This window comes from Rhea pennata, chromosome 8 (assembly GCF_028389875.1).
Source record: "Rhea pennata isolate bPtePen1 chromosome 8, bPtePen1.pri, whole genome shotgun sequence".
Classification (NCBI taxonomy): Eukaryota; Metazoa; Chordata; class Aves; order Rheiformes; family Rheidae; genus Rhea; species Rhea pennata.
The window spans coordinates 28,189,287-28,205,538 of record NC_084670.1 but is presented as its reverse complement, the minus strand read 5'-3'; the positions used below and the strand labels follow the sequence as shown (position 1 = coordinate 28,205,538).

The 16,252-nt window shown below is 47.4% G+C and overlaps 1 non-coding gene across 1 annotated transcript; it reads left to right on the top strand.

Annotated features, from left to right (window-relative positions):
- The first annotated feature begins 15,119 nt into the window (after window positions 1-15,119).
- TRNAI-AAU (transfer RNA isoleucine (anticodon AAU)) lies at window positions 15,120-15,190 on the top strand. The gene has a single exon. It is a non-coding gene; the product is annotated as a tRNA-Ile (tRNA).
- Window positions 15,191-16,252: the final 1,062 nt, after the last annotated feature.

Genomic DNA, 16,252 nt, shown 5'->3' with positions numbered 1-16,252 from the left:
ATGCGCATGAGACTTCTTGTAACATCTTATGTAGTGCAGAGGCAGCAAAGGGTCAGGCCTTCATGAGATCAGGAGTTGAGCAACCAGAGTGACCGGGAATGTTTGCTCTCTGCGAGCCAGTGGCGGCTTGCATGTGCCATGGCATCAGTTCCTGGATTATTCACCACGCTGCCTCTAGCAGAAACCCTCACACTAGGGTGAAAAACTGTGAAGTGTGATAAAAATTAGTTCCAAGAATCTCAAAAGAAGCATATAAAGAAAAACAAAAACAAGAAAATATCTCAACAACAACCAAGATTTACCAACAGCAGTTTCAGCTCCTTTTTTTGTTTTTTGTGAAACAACAACAACAAAATTATTAGTGACACTGTGTATAGAGCTCAAGGGCACAAAATGTCAATGCCAGTGCTCCAAATTTGCCAATTACTGAGTTGAAAATAAGCTTAAAATGGGAAGGATCATGCAGCTTCAGGAATGGAGTGAGGGCTGCCCTACCCACCAGCTTTTCCATTCCTGCCCAGCCTCGAGCTGTAAATATCCGTATATAATATTTATGTATACACATTGCACTCAGTGGAGGTGGAGCCCAGCTAGTGGTAATATTTCTCGTTATTCTTATCATCCTTTTGCTCTTATCGTGCAGAAACCCATGTGTGAACGCAGTAGTTTCTGTGCACTGAAGGACTGCAGCCAGGGGTTATAAATCTCTCTCCACTGAGTTATGCGAAAATAAGTTGCCTGGTGTGCGCTGGGGAGAGCAGTGACGGTGCTGTAGAGACGTGCTGCCACCCGGGGGGTTTATCTCTCGTTTAAAACCAAACCAAAACTAAGTCCAGCAGAAGAGAGGACACGGAGCACCGCGCTGTTTGGGCTATTTTTCTTGCTCATTTCTGGGCTCTTCTCAAAAGCAGTTTCAGCTGCTTTTCATCAGAATACGGTTTTGCAACAGGCCCATAGAGCAGCGTGGCACCTGCCATAGGCCATCCTCATCCTTCCCACTCTTCCACTTCTCTCACAGCCTGCCAGAAGGAATAGAAACAAATTCAGTAGAGAAATGAGCACCTTCCATAGAAAGGAGCAGGATGAGCCTCCTCCCTTCTTTTCTTCTCTCTGTTCCCCTCCTTTTTCTTTCTCCCCCCCCCTTTTTTTTTTTACAAAGCTGCAGCTGCAAAGGCATGAAGATAATCTCCAGCATTTGAGCTTTCAGTATTTTGGCATGCCCGGGTGCAGAAACTTGACTCTTGGCCAGTTTTCCAACATACAGTATCTGCTTGGGTGATTAGAGGCGAATGGGAATTTCACACACTTGGCCGTGCTGCTGGCCTCGATTTCCCTGCCAGAGCACAGCCCTGAGGCCACAGCAATCTCCTGGGCTGGGTGCAGGTCGAGGCTCGTGGACCTGCTGCCCTGTAGCTGCATGCTGAGCAGGGAGCTTTCCATTACCCTCTTGGCATCGGTCGCGAGCAGAAGAGTGAGCGTGTTTTTCCGCATGGCCGCTGACACAGGTGCTGGACCGTGCTCCGCAGCCCAGGCAGCCTCAGCAGCTGCAGGACTTGATACGCTTTTCACTGTCAAACATGTCACTACCCAGAATAAGCATGAGCTTTGCTTAACTCCAGGATAAGCTTTCCAGTTAGTTTGCAGTGATGACATCGGTTGCTCCATCATTTCTTTGTAGTGCAGCCTATCTTTACATGCACTTGTGGGAAGGCTGGCATGTGTTCAGGTGTCAAAGCTTTCCAAGGGTTTGAGAGAGACTTAAGAAACACAGAAAAGCCCTGGTGAAGTCTCACTTCCACTGGCAGCATATCCTGGCGGCCAGCCCAAACATCTGCACGTGCAGCTCCTACTGAAGCTCGGTAGGAAGCCCAAATGGCATGGTGTGCATTTCTTTCTGGTAGCTATGCTCACCGTGTGTAGAAACTGTTCTTTAAAATGTGAGCTATCTGCAATGAAATTAATGTTGAAGAGCCACTGAAAACACCTAATGCCTCTCTCTGAAGCAGGTTTTATTTACTCAATAGCCTAAACATCGGTAATTTCACACTTGACAGTGAAAATGCCTGGTTTTGATTAGGCTGCCCTGAAGGTCCAGGCCGGGGTCTGTAGAAGTTCAGTGGGGTGCTTTTTACTCTGAACAGCATGTTTCAGACCGGGGCCATACAGAAGACAGCCCAAATCTACCCAGTCTAGCACTGTGCAGGGCTGCAAGACAGAAGAGCCAAGTGGGAAGTGGGGGCAATTGGTGCAAAAGGTGCTTCGTGTGTCGGTCGGTGTTGGACAAAGGGCCAGGCTGGGGTTAGGAGTACAGCAGCAGCAGTTTTCAGAAAAGCCCTGCATGCTTGCAGCCAGGGCATTTCCCATTGCAGTATTTTTCAAGAGCTGGTTCTTTGCCCAAGTACAACAGACACGTTGTCAGCTTAGCAAAATCTTCCTCCTTAAACTCTCTTTGCAGTCTCCCTGGGGCACAGCCTTCTCCTAAACTTTTGTAGCTTCTCTGCTTTTTTTCTTAAACTGTTAGTAAAGCAGCAGCACTTTCCAGAGTTGCAGCTTGACCAAACCCTACGCAGACCATAACGGCAGTGCACCTCAGCTCCCTGCAGAGCACAGGCAGCAACTTCCACCTGGGGGATCCTGGAGGGAGCCCAGGCACACGTGCTCCTGCCAGAGCATTGCTCTTAGAAAGATGGCTGTGCCTGATTTGAGGGCTACGGGCTGTTCCAAATTCATGACATTCCTACCTAGGTTTGTTTTCCCAAGCCAAACCTCTCACAGAGTTTAAAAGACTTGCATCTTATGCACTGTCTGCCTTCACTTTTCATTCATCGTGTTTCTGGCTGCCAAGTTGGTGAGCAGTATGATATGAACGGTGACTTCTTCACTGGTTCGTTTCAGGGGTTGGCTGGCTGCATAATCAATGGAAGCCTACAGGGGACGTTGCCCTGTGCGTAGTAGATGTTGATGACTCGTGACAAGAGCCTTAATTTATCAAAACTAGCCGCTGCTTTGGGGAAGCTGGGTGTAGCCCCTGCACATTGTGGTGATCTTAGGGCACATCCACCTCCAATCAGACCTGCAGGGAATGGGAGGAGTGGGAAGAGATGAGCAGCCCAATTCCCACCCAGCATCCACAGCAGTATCTCATTACTCTAGGAGACTTACTTATACAAATGGATGTTGTTTGTTTGGAAATACGTGGAAAAAGTTGCACAAGAGACACTTCTGATTTCAATTTTCAAAACGCCAGGAACGTTTATTCTCCACTACAGAGGGATCTTTTTCATACTCTGCTCTCTCACCTGCTGGCACTTGAATAGATGACAAAATTTGCAAGGGGCAACACGTCAGGTTGATGGAAAAGATAAAGGGAAAAGCAAATTTTTCACCTGCTCCCACATTTCTTAGTGCAAGGGAATGAGCTGTTGCAGCCTCCGAGCTTCACATAGTTCACCTGTCCCCTGTTTTCTCTCTCTCCATCATTTCTTTTCACTGATACTAGCTCTGGAGCATCAAGTGGGCTAGTTCACAAAACAGGGCTTCCAGTCTTGAGCTGACCCCTCTGCCCCTGCACTCATCATTTCTCTCCACTAATTCTCCTTTTTTTCCATCTCTAGTCTCAGCACTGCAATCTCAGAGTTAACATTCACTTCCTCTTTGTCTTCGTTAATCATCAGCCATGTAGGATGGTGTTGTCATATGTAAACACAGCTGTTGATGCATCCTCCACCCTCCTCTTCCTTTGCTTGTGCCAACTTTCCTCTGCTTTCTCTCCAAAAGAGTTTTCCCTTTTGTATTTTCTCTTTGTGAGCATGGAGGTTTCAGGGCCTTTAGCATTGTAAGAGCCAGATCTGATGCTGGTGCTTCGCTTAAGTTAACCATCTACACTATCCCTTGATGCAGTTAATAGAGCTACCAGGACAAATTTTTGTGAGATACAGGTAGTCCCTTAACATGGAGTTTCTCAGTGGGGTTTCCACCAAGTAAAAAGGAAGTCTACCTTCTGTATTTCGTCTGCAGCCAGACTAGTCTGCTGGCTCTCAGATGTCAGCGTTGTCTTGGAGCAAGCTCCCTACCTGTCTTGCCACTTTGACTCCAGGGTTTCTATCTGGGCCTAGCCAGGTGCCTAGCAGCCCTCCAGGGACCATCAGGGAGGAGTAAAGATTTTTTCTGGATTACAAGCCACTTGCAGAGCTGCCCAGAGTTCTCAGTGACTGTGCTCTGGCTCTTTAGACTACATAGTAGCATCCTTTTCCCTGCAGAAGACAGCTGTGCCTCTGCTGCAAACCTCTACTTTGTCAGACAAGTAGCATTAGATGCAGCGATTGCAAGAGCTGGTGCGTTGAGAGACAAAGTGCAAATAGCATGAGATCTTTTGGAAAGTCAGCCCCTGCTTAAAAGCCATTGTGGGTTTAATGGGCAAGTAAGCAATAGCAAGCATCAGCCAACTGATGAACCTCAGAAGAGTGTCTGTATGTACATTTGATATGGCAAGTTGCAGTCTAGCTATGGTCTTGATTTGGGGATGATATGCCTAATAGGAAAGAAGTAATTTTGGAGATAAGATTTTCCTTCATATTGTCTTCTGTCCCTTCTGGGAGAGGCACAAACAGGATGAGGCTGTCTAGTCAGCTCTGTGTGTGTGTGTGTGTGTGTGTGTGAATGTATCTGGCGTGCTTTGTGAACACATGGTTTGCTGATTGTCACCACTTATGTCAGTGCAGTGAAGTTGTCTGCAAAGCATGCAAGCTTTTTTTTTTTTTTTTTTTTTGCTCTGGCTGATGTTGTACGAGCCCTTTATATCTGTCCCTCCTGCTTCTCCCAAGCTGTTACACAGCATGTGTTTTGACAGGTCATCCACCTTTCCTGGGCCACGTGTCTCAGCTGCTGATTGCTCTTTTAGGCAGAAGTGAAGATGCAGCAAAACCCACAAGAGACCTCAGATTTGCACAGCAGAGGAATGTCTGGAGGTTTCTGCAGCAATACATTTAGGGCAAACAGCAGGGCTGCAGGCTTGGCCTGCTCCATGCTACCGTAGGCTTTACTCCTCCAAGGAGCAAGGAGAAGTAAGCCTTGCTTTCTACCTCTGTCCAAGCCTGGGCCCAGCGTTTGGGGTCCCTGAGATTTACTGGCATCACCCAAATCCAGTTGTGGAGAATAGCAGCCCTGCAGCTCTTCTCTATCCAGAGGCAGGTTGCTGCCACTGGTGCAATGACTGGTGTACGGCTTTGGTCCCATCCTCATGGGGAAGGGTTGGGGCAGGTTGCCCTGCTCAGAGCTGCTGTGCCAGACTCACCTCCATTCATCCCTGAGGCTTCTTCGTGACCACAGACATGAGGACCTCTCTTGCTTTCCCCCTCAGTCTGGAGGTTGCAATGACAAGGTAAAAGACAGAGATGCTTGAGAGGCTCCTGTCTTGTCTCTAGCATCTTCACTAGATTCCCTCCAGGCTTACACCAAGCTCCCTTTGTAAGTGCAAGCATAAACTTGTATTTCCTCCTTCCCAAATTGCTTCTCATTTTTTCAGATCCTTTCTCCAGGTTCCTAGACTCTCTAGAACTCTAACCCTGCCCTTCAATAACACTCCTGTTTGGTGTCCAGGCTTGAAAGCTCACAGATGGTCTTTTATATCTAGCTCTTCACCATAGCACAGTGTTCTGAATCAGTTATGGAGTCTCATAGTAGGAAAGTGTTCATCTTGGCTCCAGTGGGCCTTAAGCTAAGTCATATCAACTTGGCCCACAGCTGCTAGTGGAGCTGCTGAGATTTCAACTAGCAGAGATCAGCTTACTGGTTTAGGTGGGTTTACTTCAGTTTCAGACATACCCCCTTTTTTTTGATTTCTTCTCTTTTTCTTTGCTGTCTGCATAACAACAAAACTTGGCTCCTCTGTATAAAATCTAGACATTCCTCGCGTGGGAAGAGGAATGCAGCAATGTCCCTCCTAATGGGGTGGGGAAAAAGAAAGAAAAAAAGAAAAGAAAACCTTTAAAGAAAGGTTTTTTCCTGTGAAGTCACAGGACCCTCGGGCATGCCGTGGAGTGTTCAGTGTCATCCCTGGGCATACAAGAGCACACCAACGCGGGGCATGCCCTGTAGCCAGAGCACGTGGCAACAAGGAGCCGAGAGAGGGGAAAAGAGCAGCTACCACGTTATCTCATTCATCTCTTTCACTTTACTTCCTAATTGCTTTAAAAAAAAGCCAAGCGCTGTTTGTTTACTCATCCTTCCTACTCCTTGTCTGGCAGAGATCCCAGCTTGCTGAGATGTGAAAGAAGAAATCATCCCAAAAGCCGTGAACTGTTGGCATGGTTCTTCCCCAGTCCAGAGCTGACACGCTTGCATCACCCACTCCCAGCCACTGAAATCTTTCTTCCTCTAATCCTTCCAAAAGCATCACAAATTAGCATCATCCATTGCATCAGCATCTGGCAGCCTGCCTTCCTCTGCCTCTGCCCTCACTGGCAAAATAAAACTGGATGAAACTGGGGCCCTGTTGTTGTACATGGCCCCCCTTGGACCTACGCACACATTCCTGGCCGTCCTTCCAAGAAAGAAATCCTCAGCAGCACCATACTTCCTGTTATCTTAGCAGCAGGAGCACAGTGCAAGGTGCACTGGGTTGGTGGCCCAGTGGTGGGTGGTGTCCCAGGCTGGCGCTGGTGTGTCCTTTCTCCCTGCATGGCTTTGCTCCAGGGCAGCCAAGCAAATTGCATCCCGTAGCCTCATCTGCAGATGTTTGATCATTTCTTCCCAGCAATCTCCCTTTTGCCCTGGATGGTCAGATGCTGATTTTATTTCCATTGTGCATTTGAGCAACTACCACCTTACTAGCAAAGTCAGCATTTGGAAACGCTAGGGCCGGAGTTGTATGTGTGTCCTGAATACACTTCCCCAACCCAGCTTGTGCAACCCTGCACTTTGATTACATGCACTTTGTAAGAGGGGATTTCCTCCTCTCCCAGGGCACTGGGTGGCCTGGGCTCACTCAGAGGAAAGCTAAGGCTTTGTGTAAATTCGGCTTTGTGCAGCTCCACACTGCACACCACCCACCCCTTGGCCCCACACTGCCAGGCTCACCCTGGCAGGGCTCCATCGGGCTCTCCCACGCTGTGCCTGAGCAGCACCCCGCAGCCGCATTGCCCAGCCGGGACGTGAGCGCAAAGGGGGTCAGCCAGAGCTGTTAATCTTGCAGCTTTGGGTGGACAAGTTGAGTGGGCTCAAAGGTTGCTTCGAGATTTTGACCCAACTCCACTACATTTTCTCCAATTAAGAACAGTCACAAGCCTTTATCTAAAATCTGATCTGACTGTGGATGTTTCAAATGAATCATACTTGAGGGAGACCCTCTAGAGTTACTGCTTCTTGTATGCTCAAACCTGCATTGCAGCTCATGTTCGGAGGCCTTGCAGCTCCGTCATACCGACCGGCTCCCTGGCCCTAAGCACATCCCCTCATCCTCTGCCAACACCCAAGCCTCACTCCCTGCGACTTACGTGTGCTCTGTTGATCTATCACTCTCTCTATACTTATTTTCCCCTCTGAAAACCTTTTCCTGATACTCGGTTCTTCGACTTTGCTATTGCAGTGCAATACTAATGCCTGCAGGATTCTAGAGGGGATTTAAATATTCAAATTAATTGTTACTTGGGTGAGTTCAGAGCAGCTATGCAACATGTGGCTATCAGAAGACCAGTATTTTAACTCTGTTAGCATTGTGGAGCTGCAACATGTGTGCAAAAGTAGAAGGGGTAGCAGCGTTCTCCTAAAGCTCACCATTGGGAAATGCACAGCCTCTTTCCCGGAGGCTTTGGCTTGATAGGTATTAGGTTTTAGTCTTCATGTGTTTCGTTGGTAGGAGAGAATGGCGCAGAGGTTATGTGCTGGGCACGTTGAATGGAAAATCAATTGAACTTAACCATCCCTTTCCTCCTATAACAGTAGAGTCACAGTGGCCCATGTTTGGCTTCAGCTTGTCCTTACCGTGACACATGCCAAGAGTGAGCTCACTTGCAGGTTGAGAGCTGGGAAGGCAAGGTGATTCCCCCTAGCTCAACCCTGAGAGGGAATATAGCAAGTGGTGAAAGCACAGTTTAGCAGATATTGCACACCCTGGCAGTGCATGGAGGGCTGGAAGTGAAAGGCGATCCTCTCTATTGACTTACCTGCCCTCTCAGCTTCTGGAAAGAAACATTGAAGAAGACTCAGCAGAAAGAAACTTCAGTGAGTGTTGTAGCCTTAATGAAGTTTTCTTCCCGGCCCAGAAACTGATAAGCTGGCATTACCGGTTGGCATCTGTTGCTTCCTTGTTTAATTGTTAAACCCTGAGGAAGCCTCTCCCATCAGCCTCCCGCTTGGCAAAAGCAAAGCAGCTTCTTTTACTGCTATTCTTGGCGAAGTGAGGTGAAATTGCTGAACTTGCAGAAGCTGGCAAGTTACTGACTGAACTTGTTTCTTGCTGCCCACTAGACATGTGGCTGGATGATCTCATGTAGCATGGTGCACTTTCCGGGGTGAGGAAAAGGAGAAGAGGCAGGCAAGATGCAGCAGGAAAGGGAGTGTACTTTGTTTGCAAGAACTTTGACTTCAGGGCATCCCAGGAAAATGACACAAGAAAGTTCTTGTGATGGCAGGGCAGCCTTGCTGGGCCACAGCCAACCCCCTCACGCCCACTATAATGCAGTCATTTTGGAGCTTCCACCTCCGCAGCACTGGGATCTGCCTCGGCCTTCCTTGCTTACAGGGAGACAAGTGTTTCACCCCCACACCCTAGCTGACGTTCACCTTGTTTATGCCACCTGCCAGCACACTGAGTGGCATTTAGGCTTCATAGATCTAGGGACATCCTCCGCAGCCTCTCCAGGTGTATTCTTCTCAAGGCTGCCTGAGCTCTTTGGAATCTATGGTAATTAGGAGCCTCTCTGTTCAGCCTGAAGCTCTCTGGGCAACTAATTTTGTGATCTCGACTTGACCTTATGGGGGAAGTTGAAAAATCAGATGAAAACTGGAATTTAGCTAGGGACAGCTGTAGCCTGTTTTTTGCATGGTGATTTATGCTCAACATGTGAGACGGGCAGCAGGCTTCTGGACCCAGAATGAGGTCTCTCATTGCTACGTGAGAGCCAACTCCAACCTTTCTCTTGAGTTTGAGCCACCATGCAAAAGTGATGGAACAGGGAGCAGATTAAGCCAGAAGGAACCCAAGTCTGGCCAAAAGGATGGGATATCCTTTGCAAACTCTTTATTAGGCCCTTTTTTAGATAAAAACCCAGACCATGGCCAGGAACAGAGAGCAGATCTCCAGACCTAGCGTTTCATCATTCATAGCTCTTGGATTAGGGCCACACCAGCATGCAAGGTTACAACAGAAAGGCTTCAATATGGCTTTGCGGAGACAACTGGCCTCCAATTTAGCAGGACCAAATGCTGGTCTCTGGCAGGGTTCTCATGCAAAGGGCAGGCACTGGGAGTCCCATGTGGTCAGTGGAGATGTCAGAGGCTGCCTGTGGAGGGAAAGACTAGCCCACAGCTTCTTCCTGGCCTGCTTCAGGCTCTCCAGAAGGACACGTGGAAGTGAGGCAGGCTGGATTGCCCTCTGCAGGGCTTCATAGGCACCTACCTCTCTGTCAGTTGTGGAGGGTAAGCAAGATTGCCCTCTTGGGGCCAGGAGCCTTGCTCTTGGGGCAGCTTTGGGGACACGGAGAAGAGCATCGGCTCCACAGTTGCTTGCTCTATTGGGAGTGCACAAATTAGGCAGCAATCCAATGCATCCTGCCACAGTGACAGCAGGCAGTTATGTTAATAACCACCAACTGCCTAGCTGGAGCAGGTGTACCAATTCTGCACACGCAGCATGGCAGCTCGTGGTGGGGAAGTCACTTTTTCCAGGCAGAATCATACCTTGAGGAGCAGTCTGTGCTGTCACAAGGCTCCACAGCAGGCGAGGTTTCCAGCCCTGATGCACGTTGCTTTAACTACAACCCAACCAGGGCTGGCTGGGGAGGGGGCAAAAGCTGGCCCAAAACATGACAAGTTTCCTGCCAGCCACCATGGCTCCCCCTATACATTGCTCAGGAGCACTGGTGGTAATATGGGCCTTTAAAGCTCTATTTGTCTGTCTCAAATAATGCTTGAGTTGATGGAGGCCTGCTTTAACAGCCTTCCCGAGGGTGGCTTTCTATTTGATCCCTTGCTGCATTTCTCTTTGGACTGGCTGGAACATGAGCAGAAGAGAATGAAACACCCGTTTTTTGAGCAGTGTTAGAGCATGTTCTGCAAGACCCCATGGCTGTTCTGGCATTTCAGGCTGTGGAAGGCATTCAGGTCCATTTTAAACAAAACTGGCCCCCCACCTTCCTGGGCCTGAGATTCATTTCCCACCATATTCCTGAATTCATGTGCCTTGTCCTTTGTAGAAGTGAGTGTTACAGGAACTGTGGGCAGTAGTTGATTTGTCTGGAAAAAGAGTGCTTTTGAGGATGGATCAGGGATGCAAGCATTGCAAAACAGATTTAGAAATAGACAAGCTGAGGGGAACACTCCCAAGTATCTAAAATATTCAGACACTAGTGGCATAATATCTATAACCGCAGTCTCCACTTAATCAGTTGTTGCAATTTCCTGGATATGGTAGAAATGGCTGTATTGCATACTGAATGTATGTGCATTTGAAGCACAGACTTTGGCTGTGCTGTTGATGACGCTGGGCAGGGAAAGGAGAAAGACAAAGCTTCGCACCCCAAGGTCTGACCCACTGCACTCAATCTGAGACCAGAGGTTGAGAAACAGGACAAAGAAGAAAAAACACATTACTTTCACATCCCACTGCTTTTCAGAGCTCTGGTGACTGTCTGGTCCCAGGCTCTCTAGGAGAAAGCTGAAATGGGTAAAGCCACTCATTTAGAGTTATACTACAGAATTATAAGGCTGGAAAATCATTGCCTGAGAGTGGGATTATAATACAGCCTTAGGCCCAAGAAAAAGGCACACAATAAGCAAGACATTTGATAGGCATCAGTGCTGAGCAAAGCAGGTTAATCAATGTGCTTATGCCTATGACCCTCAACAGGTTACTATCTGGGCATCTCCTATTACTTAAGAGATAACTGTATTCTTTCACTATGACTGAGCTATATCCTCTGAGTAATCTAACCTTTTAAATTGTTCTTTTTAACCAAACTAATTCTTATTTAAAACCGTGTGATTTTAGAGCCTGATATGATTTGTAGTAATTTGTAGCACAGTCACTCCTGGCACTGTATGAATTAGCAGTTTGTCACTTGGCCTTTGGGTGCCGATAAGCCGAGATACTCTGGCAGCCTGCAAGACCCCGAGCACCACTGGGTTGTCTGTCCCCTGCACCTTCCTGGGCAGAGACCCTGTGATACTGGTGGCAACTGGCACTGCTGAGTGCTTCCTTCCACTGTCTTCCCAGCTTCAATGTAGAGTTCAAAAGCTGGAAAGCTTTCTACCTCTCTCTCTGCCACATGTTCACCATGTGAACAACCAGTGCCTGTAATAGCATTTTTTTTGTGCCTAGGAAGGTACAAAATCCTTCTGAATCCATTCCTAATGAAGATTGTAGCCCTTTCATCATATTCTTCGATATGCCCTGTCATAGCACTAACCTGCCAAAAGCAGTACTCACTGGTCTTATCATGTACGGTCTGTGTTTGTGGCTTCCTTGGGTTTCGAAATGCACTGTCCTAGACAGTCGTGTGCAGCGAGCGTGCTGTCCAGGGGTGAGCAGGCCTTGCACTGGCAAACAGCTGCTCCCAGCCATGGAGGGAGCTCCTGTTGCCGGTCAAGATTTTCATTTCCCTCCTTGTGCAGAGATGCTGGCTGCCCCTCTGCGAAGCCATCTGCTTGAAAGAGCCTTCTAGCCTTTTCCCACTAGGCTCCGTTTATCCATTTAAATGCTGGCTGAGTACCTTCTCTGAGATATTTATGAATGGTCTTTAGCAGCAGGCAGCTCTCCTGCCTTCTGTCTCTCTACATATCATTTGTCTACCTCTGCACCTGACTGTGGCTTCAGAGCTGGGTTTTGGTGGTTTTGTCTGTCTCTGCTTTTGTGATCGGCTGTGTTTACGATATGAAGCACGGCAAGGATGGAGTAGCTATTAATTGCCAGAAGAGGTGGTTTCCACTAAGCTCAGGTTTCAGGTAGTGATTCAGCTTCTTCTCTCATTCTGACACAGCTTTCTTTACACCTCAGCATCGCACAGCACTGAAATCTCGGAGGATCTGTAGCTTGCTTCTCAGGACTGTTCACTAGTGGCTCGGGTGTTCAACTCAGCCCATTCCCTCCTGCAGTGTTGTCCCTGCTAATGGTCCCAGTTTGGCCACAGCTGCATGTACACATCTAGGAAAGTCTGAAGGGTTGATGGGGGTCTCTCCATCTGCTATTCCTGTTATTGCTGTTCTCAGTAAGCCAGGCAAGAGGCAAGGCTGAATGTGACTGTGCATGCTGTAGCAAGGAAAAGAGTCCTGGTTCCTGCCTGGTACGAGGCAGCTGAGGTCTCTGGCTGTGTCTATGAAAACACAGTCAGCATAACTGTCCGGGCCAGCACCTGGGCCGTGCAGCTCTGGAGCAGGAGCACTGAGCCTGCCCAGCTTATGAAAAGGACACTCCTCAGAAAGGGAGTTGAGCCTAACTTCGGGTGTAGCCAGGAGGTGACTCGAGTTGTTGCAGGTAACTGGGAAACAGTGGGATCTTGCATGTGCAAGCCGGAGCAGATCTTTTCTTGTAAAGGGTGGATACTGCTGGAGACAATATACAATCTGGGCTGGAGGCTCTTCAGAGCTGATGAGCAGCCTCCAAAATTAGCCCTTTATGTTGTCAAAAATGTGCTATTTTTACCAGCAAAAGAAATTTGGGTTCTGGCTCTTATGTGAAGTGATGGGTGGAGAAGCAGATCAACCAGTATTTCAAATTGCTGCACATGTTCCCAAGTGATGTCTGAAATCAAATCTCATCTGTTTGTCCCAGCTGGATGTATGTGCCATGCTAATGTTTCTGTGCTGGTGGTGGTAAATCCAATATCAGATATTAACAGCAATAGAAACCTGAAATTAATCCATCAGGCAAAGGACAGTGAGGCCTCTGACCTCCAGGAAATAATACCCATGATATGTTGTCTCAGGGATCTGCTCGATGGTGAAATTACAAGGTTGCTGTACATTTTATGAACGAGATCCTATGCTGGGATAAATGTTTGTTCATCCTCTGAAGTATATTCAATGCCAGTTTCATCTTCATAGGTAAAGCAAACAGGTCTCTAGATTGCCAGTAAACAGTATGAACTTTGACTTAAAGCCAAAAATGACAGTAATTATCAGGAAAGTATAGTTCAGCCCACGTCAAGTTTTGACTTGCCTCAGGGCTTGTTCTATTTATTCTCTGAAGAAACATTGATGGAGCATCCAACTGCCTTGGCTGGAGACCCAGCTCCACACCCCGCTGCCTTGGCTGGCCACTGAGGAGTAGCATGGGCCGCCAACTCCAGCGAACTGCAGAGACAAGAGAAAGTGTGCGGGCATGACCATGAGCTCCTGTTTATGCTTGTGAGCATCTCTAGCTTGTAAAGACACAGATGCTCTTCCGCTTGGGACAGTCTTGTTTCATTAAGAAGAACCAGAGCTATTGGCACCAGCTCTTGTACTTAGCAGGTAATTGTGCAAGGCCTTTGCATTGGGAGGAGAAAATAAATGCTTGGGGAGGCAGCTCTTGTATTTAGCCATTTACTGAGGCACAGTTCACTCAGCACGGGCTCACTGCTTAGCACCTTTGCATGGAGATGTACCTTCAGTCTCTGTTCTACTTTCCTAGGTTTTTAGCCCTTCCCAGCCTTCCTCATCAGTTTAGAGAACTGAGCAAATGAACCCTGTGATCTTCCATGGCTTTTGGACTCACAAGCTTGGACATGGCAAACTATAAATCCTTCTGCAGTTCTGCAGCTGTCTTGCCACTCTCCATCTCTGGCCTGGTCCTCATTCCCCTTCTGCCAATCCCCAGTGAGCATTTAGTTACTGTTAGTCATTTCACTTTTAGCAGACTCCCATACTCCTGGAAGTGAGCATCCCTAGGGCTGATCTGGATCCCTTCAGAAACAATAGCCACCAGCTAGGGGCTGCTTGTCAGAGCAGATCTACTGACTGGCGTTTCGGATGTCGCTGAGCAAAATCTACTAAGTCATATTCTCCTAACCAGTTACACAAGAAACTGCTGGATTTTCATATGACTTATCCATGTTGATACTTGAATATGAAAACTAGATTCCTCTGCTTTCTGCTTTCTCATGCAGACTTTACAGCAGTTGCATTGATTGCACTTTGCTAAGCACATACCAGCTCCCTCATTCCCTCTTGCTAATGAGGCAGTCAATAACTGTGACTCATGCCCAGTGATGAAATGTAAGTGGTGTCTAAAAACCACAAACTCATTATCCACCATTATTGGTAAAAGTTTGTGGTAGCAAAGGAGATGACTTGTAAAGGAGCTTAAATGTTTCTATTCATTGACTCTTGTACCAACTTAAAGACAAACAGCTCCTAGCCCACTGTGCCCTATGCTGTTGTCTATAGTATCTTCTGCAGTGACCGCTTCTGCTGAATACAGGCCTCGTGGCAGGACCTGCAGACGTAGTGAATGCTTCTCCCAAAGCCCCGAGGAACTAGCAATAAAACAGCAGATTTACTCAGACTGATTCATGGAACAGTGAGAAAAGATCAAAAATAGCTTGAGCTACCACCAGCTTTTCTCTTCTGGGGTCTGAACCTCAGTCACTGAAGCAGGTATCAATGACTACTTTTCTGTGACCCTCATATGTCCAGGGTACTGGTGGGGAAAGCTGTTTGCTCTCAGTAACCTGAATCTGTCTCTGTGCATGGCCAGGGAGCAAGAGCCCAGTTGGTCTAACAGGTACAAAAGGAGCCAGCATCTTCCCGAGGGGTGACTGTGGCTCTTACATCAGTGTTGTCATGCTCTCCTTCACTTTACACTTGTAAGGACGTGGGAAAGAGGAGAGCTAGGGGAGCCGCTGTAGTTTAAACAGCACACGTGTGCTGAACATAAGACATAGCGTAAGTGGAGACTGCTCTAAAATAGGGGATGTTGGGGGTTAGGTTTAGCTCAGTTGGTTAGAGCGTGGTGCTAATAATGCCAAGGTCATGGGTTCAATCCCCATATGAGCCACTTGTTTGAGGGTTGGACTAGATGATCTCCAGAAGTCCCTTCCAACCTTACCAATTCTATGATCTGTGATGCTGTGATTCAGTAATCACTGTCTGATAACCATATGCTGTGAAATGGGTCTCATGAAAAGACCTGTGAGGGACAGACCATGAAGTCCTCACACGCTGGGGAGACCTATTTCAATTTATGACCGTGTGAGCAGAGACGTGGTAAGCAGAAACAGGCAGAATGCACTGTCCCTCCAGGGAGAGTTAGAGACTGTGACTGGAGACTGCCAGTCTAGGCCCTGCGCTTCAAAACCCCAAGCTGTAATGATCTGTGAGGGCTGACATAAAAGCTCAGTGCACTGTCCTGGCCAAACAGAGCTGTGAAACATGACTTCAGCACCATCCACAAGCTCCTACAAGACCGTAACAACTCCATTAACAAAAATTAACCTGTCTCATAACAAGGAGACTTCTAGCTTTGTGGAAGAAGGTGTTACAAGATACAAGCAGACATTGGCAACATGGAAACTTAGCAGTGAGGATAGTTAGCCCCTCAAGCAATTAACGTCTGGAAATGAATTATTTCAACCTTTATTTCAAGACAAGAAGTGTATCTATATTTGCATATGTATGTATAGGTACATCTCCTAGGTCAGCCTCAAAGCATAGAGGAATCACTGGGTAAAATGCCCTCTCCTACTCTGAACAAGGAGAAAGATTAGTCCTTTCTGAGGTACAAATCCAATAGTCCTTTAGGCTTAAGCTTTCTCATAGACTGTGCACCTCTTCATGTTGCTGGCCTATGTTGCCAAAGTTGTGAACAAGCCTGTTCTAACGGAAGGACCTGACTTGCATATCCTTGAGGTGAACTGAAACTGATCTGTAAAAGTATATGAAAATTTCATATACTTTTCATACTGGTATAGATATCCACTCAAATATAGTTAAATGCATAATTAACCAGGGTTCCCCCCTCCAAAGGGACACTGCAAGCCCAAACTTTACAAAAGAAAGTTTTATTAACTTTTAGGAAAGGAAACATTCTCATTTCAGTCAAAGAGCATAACAGTACACA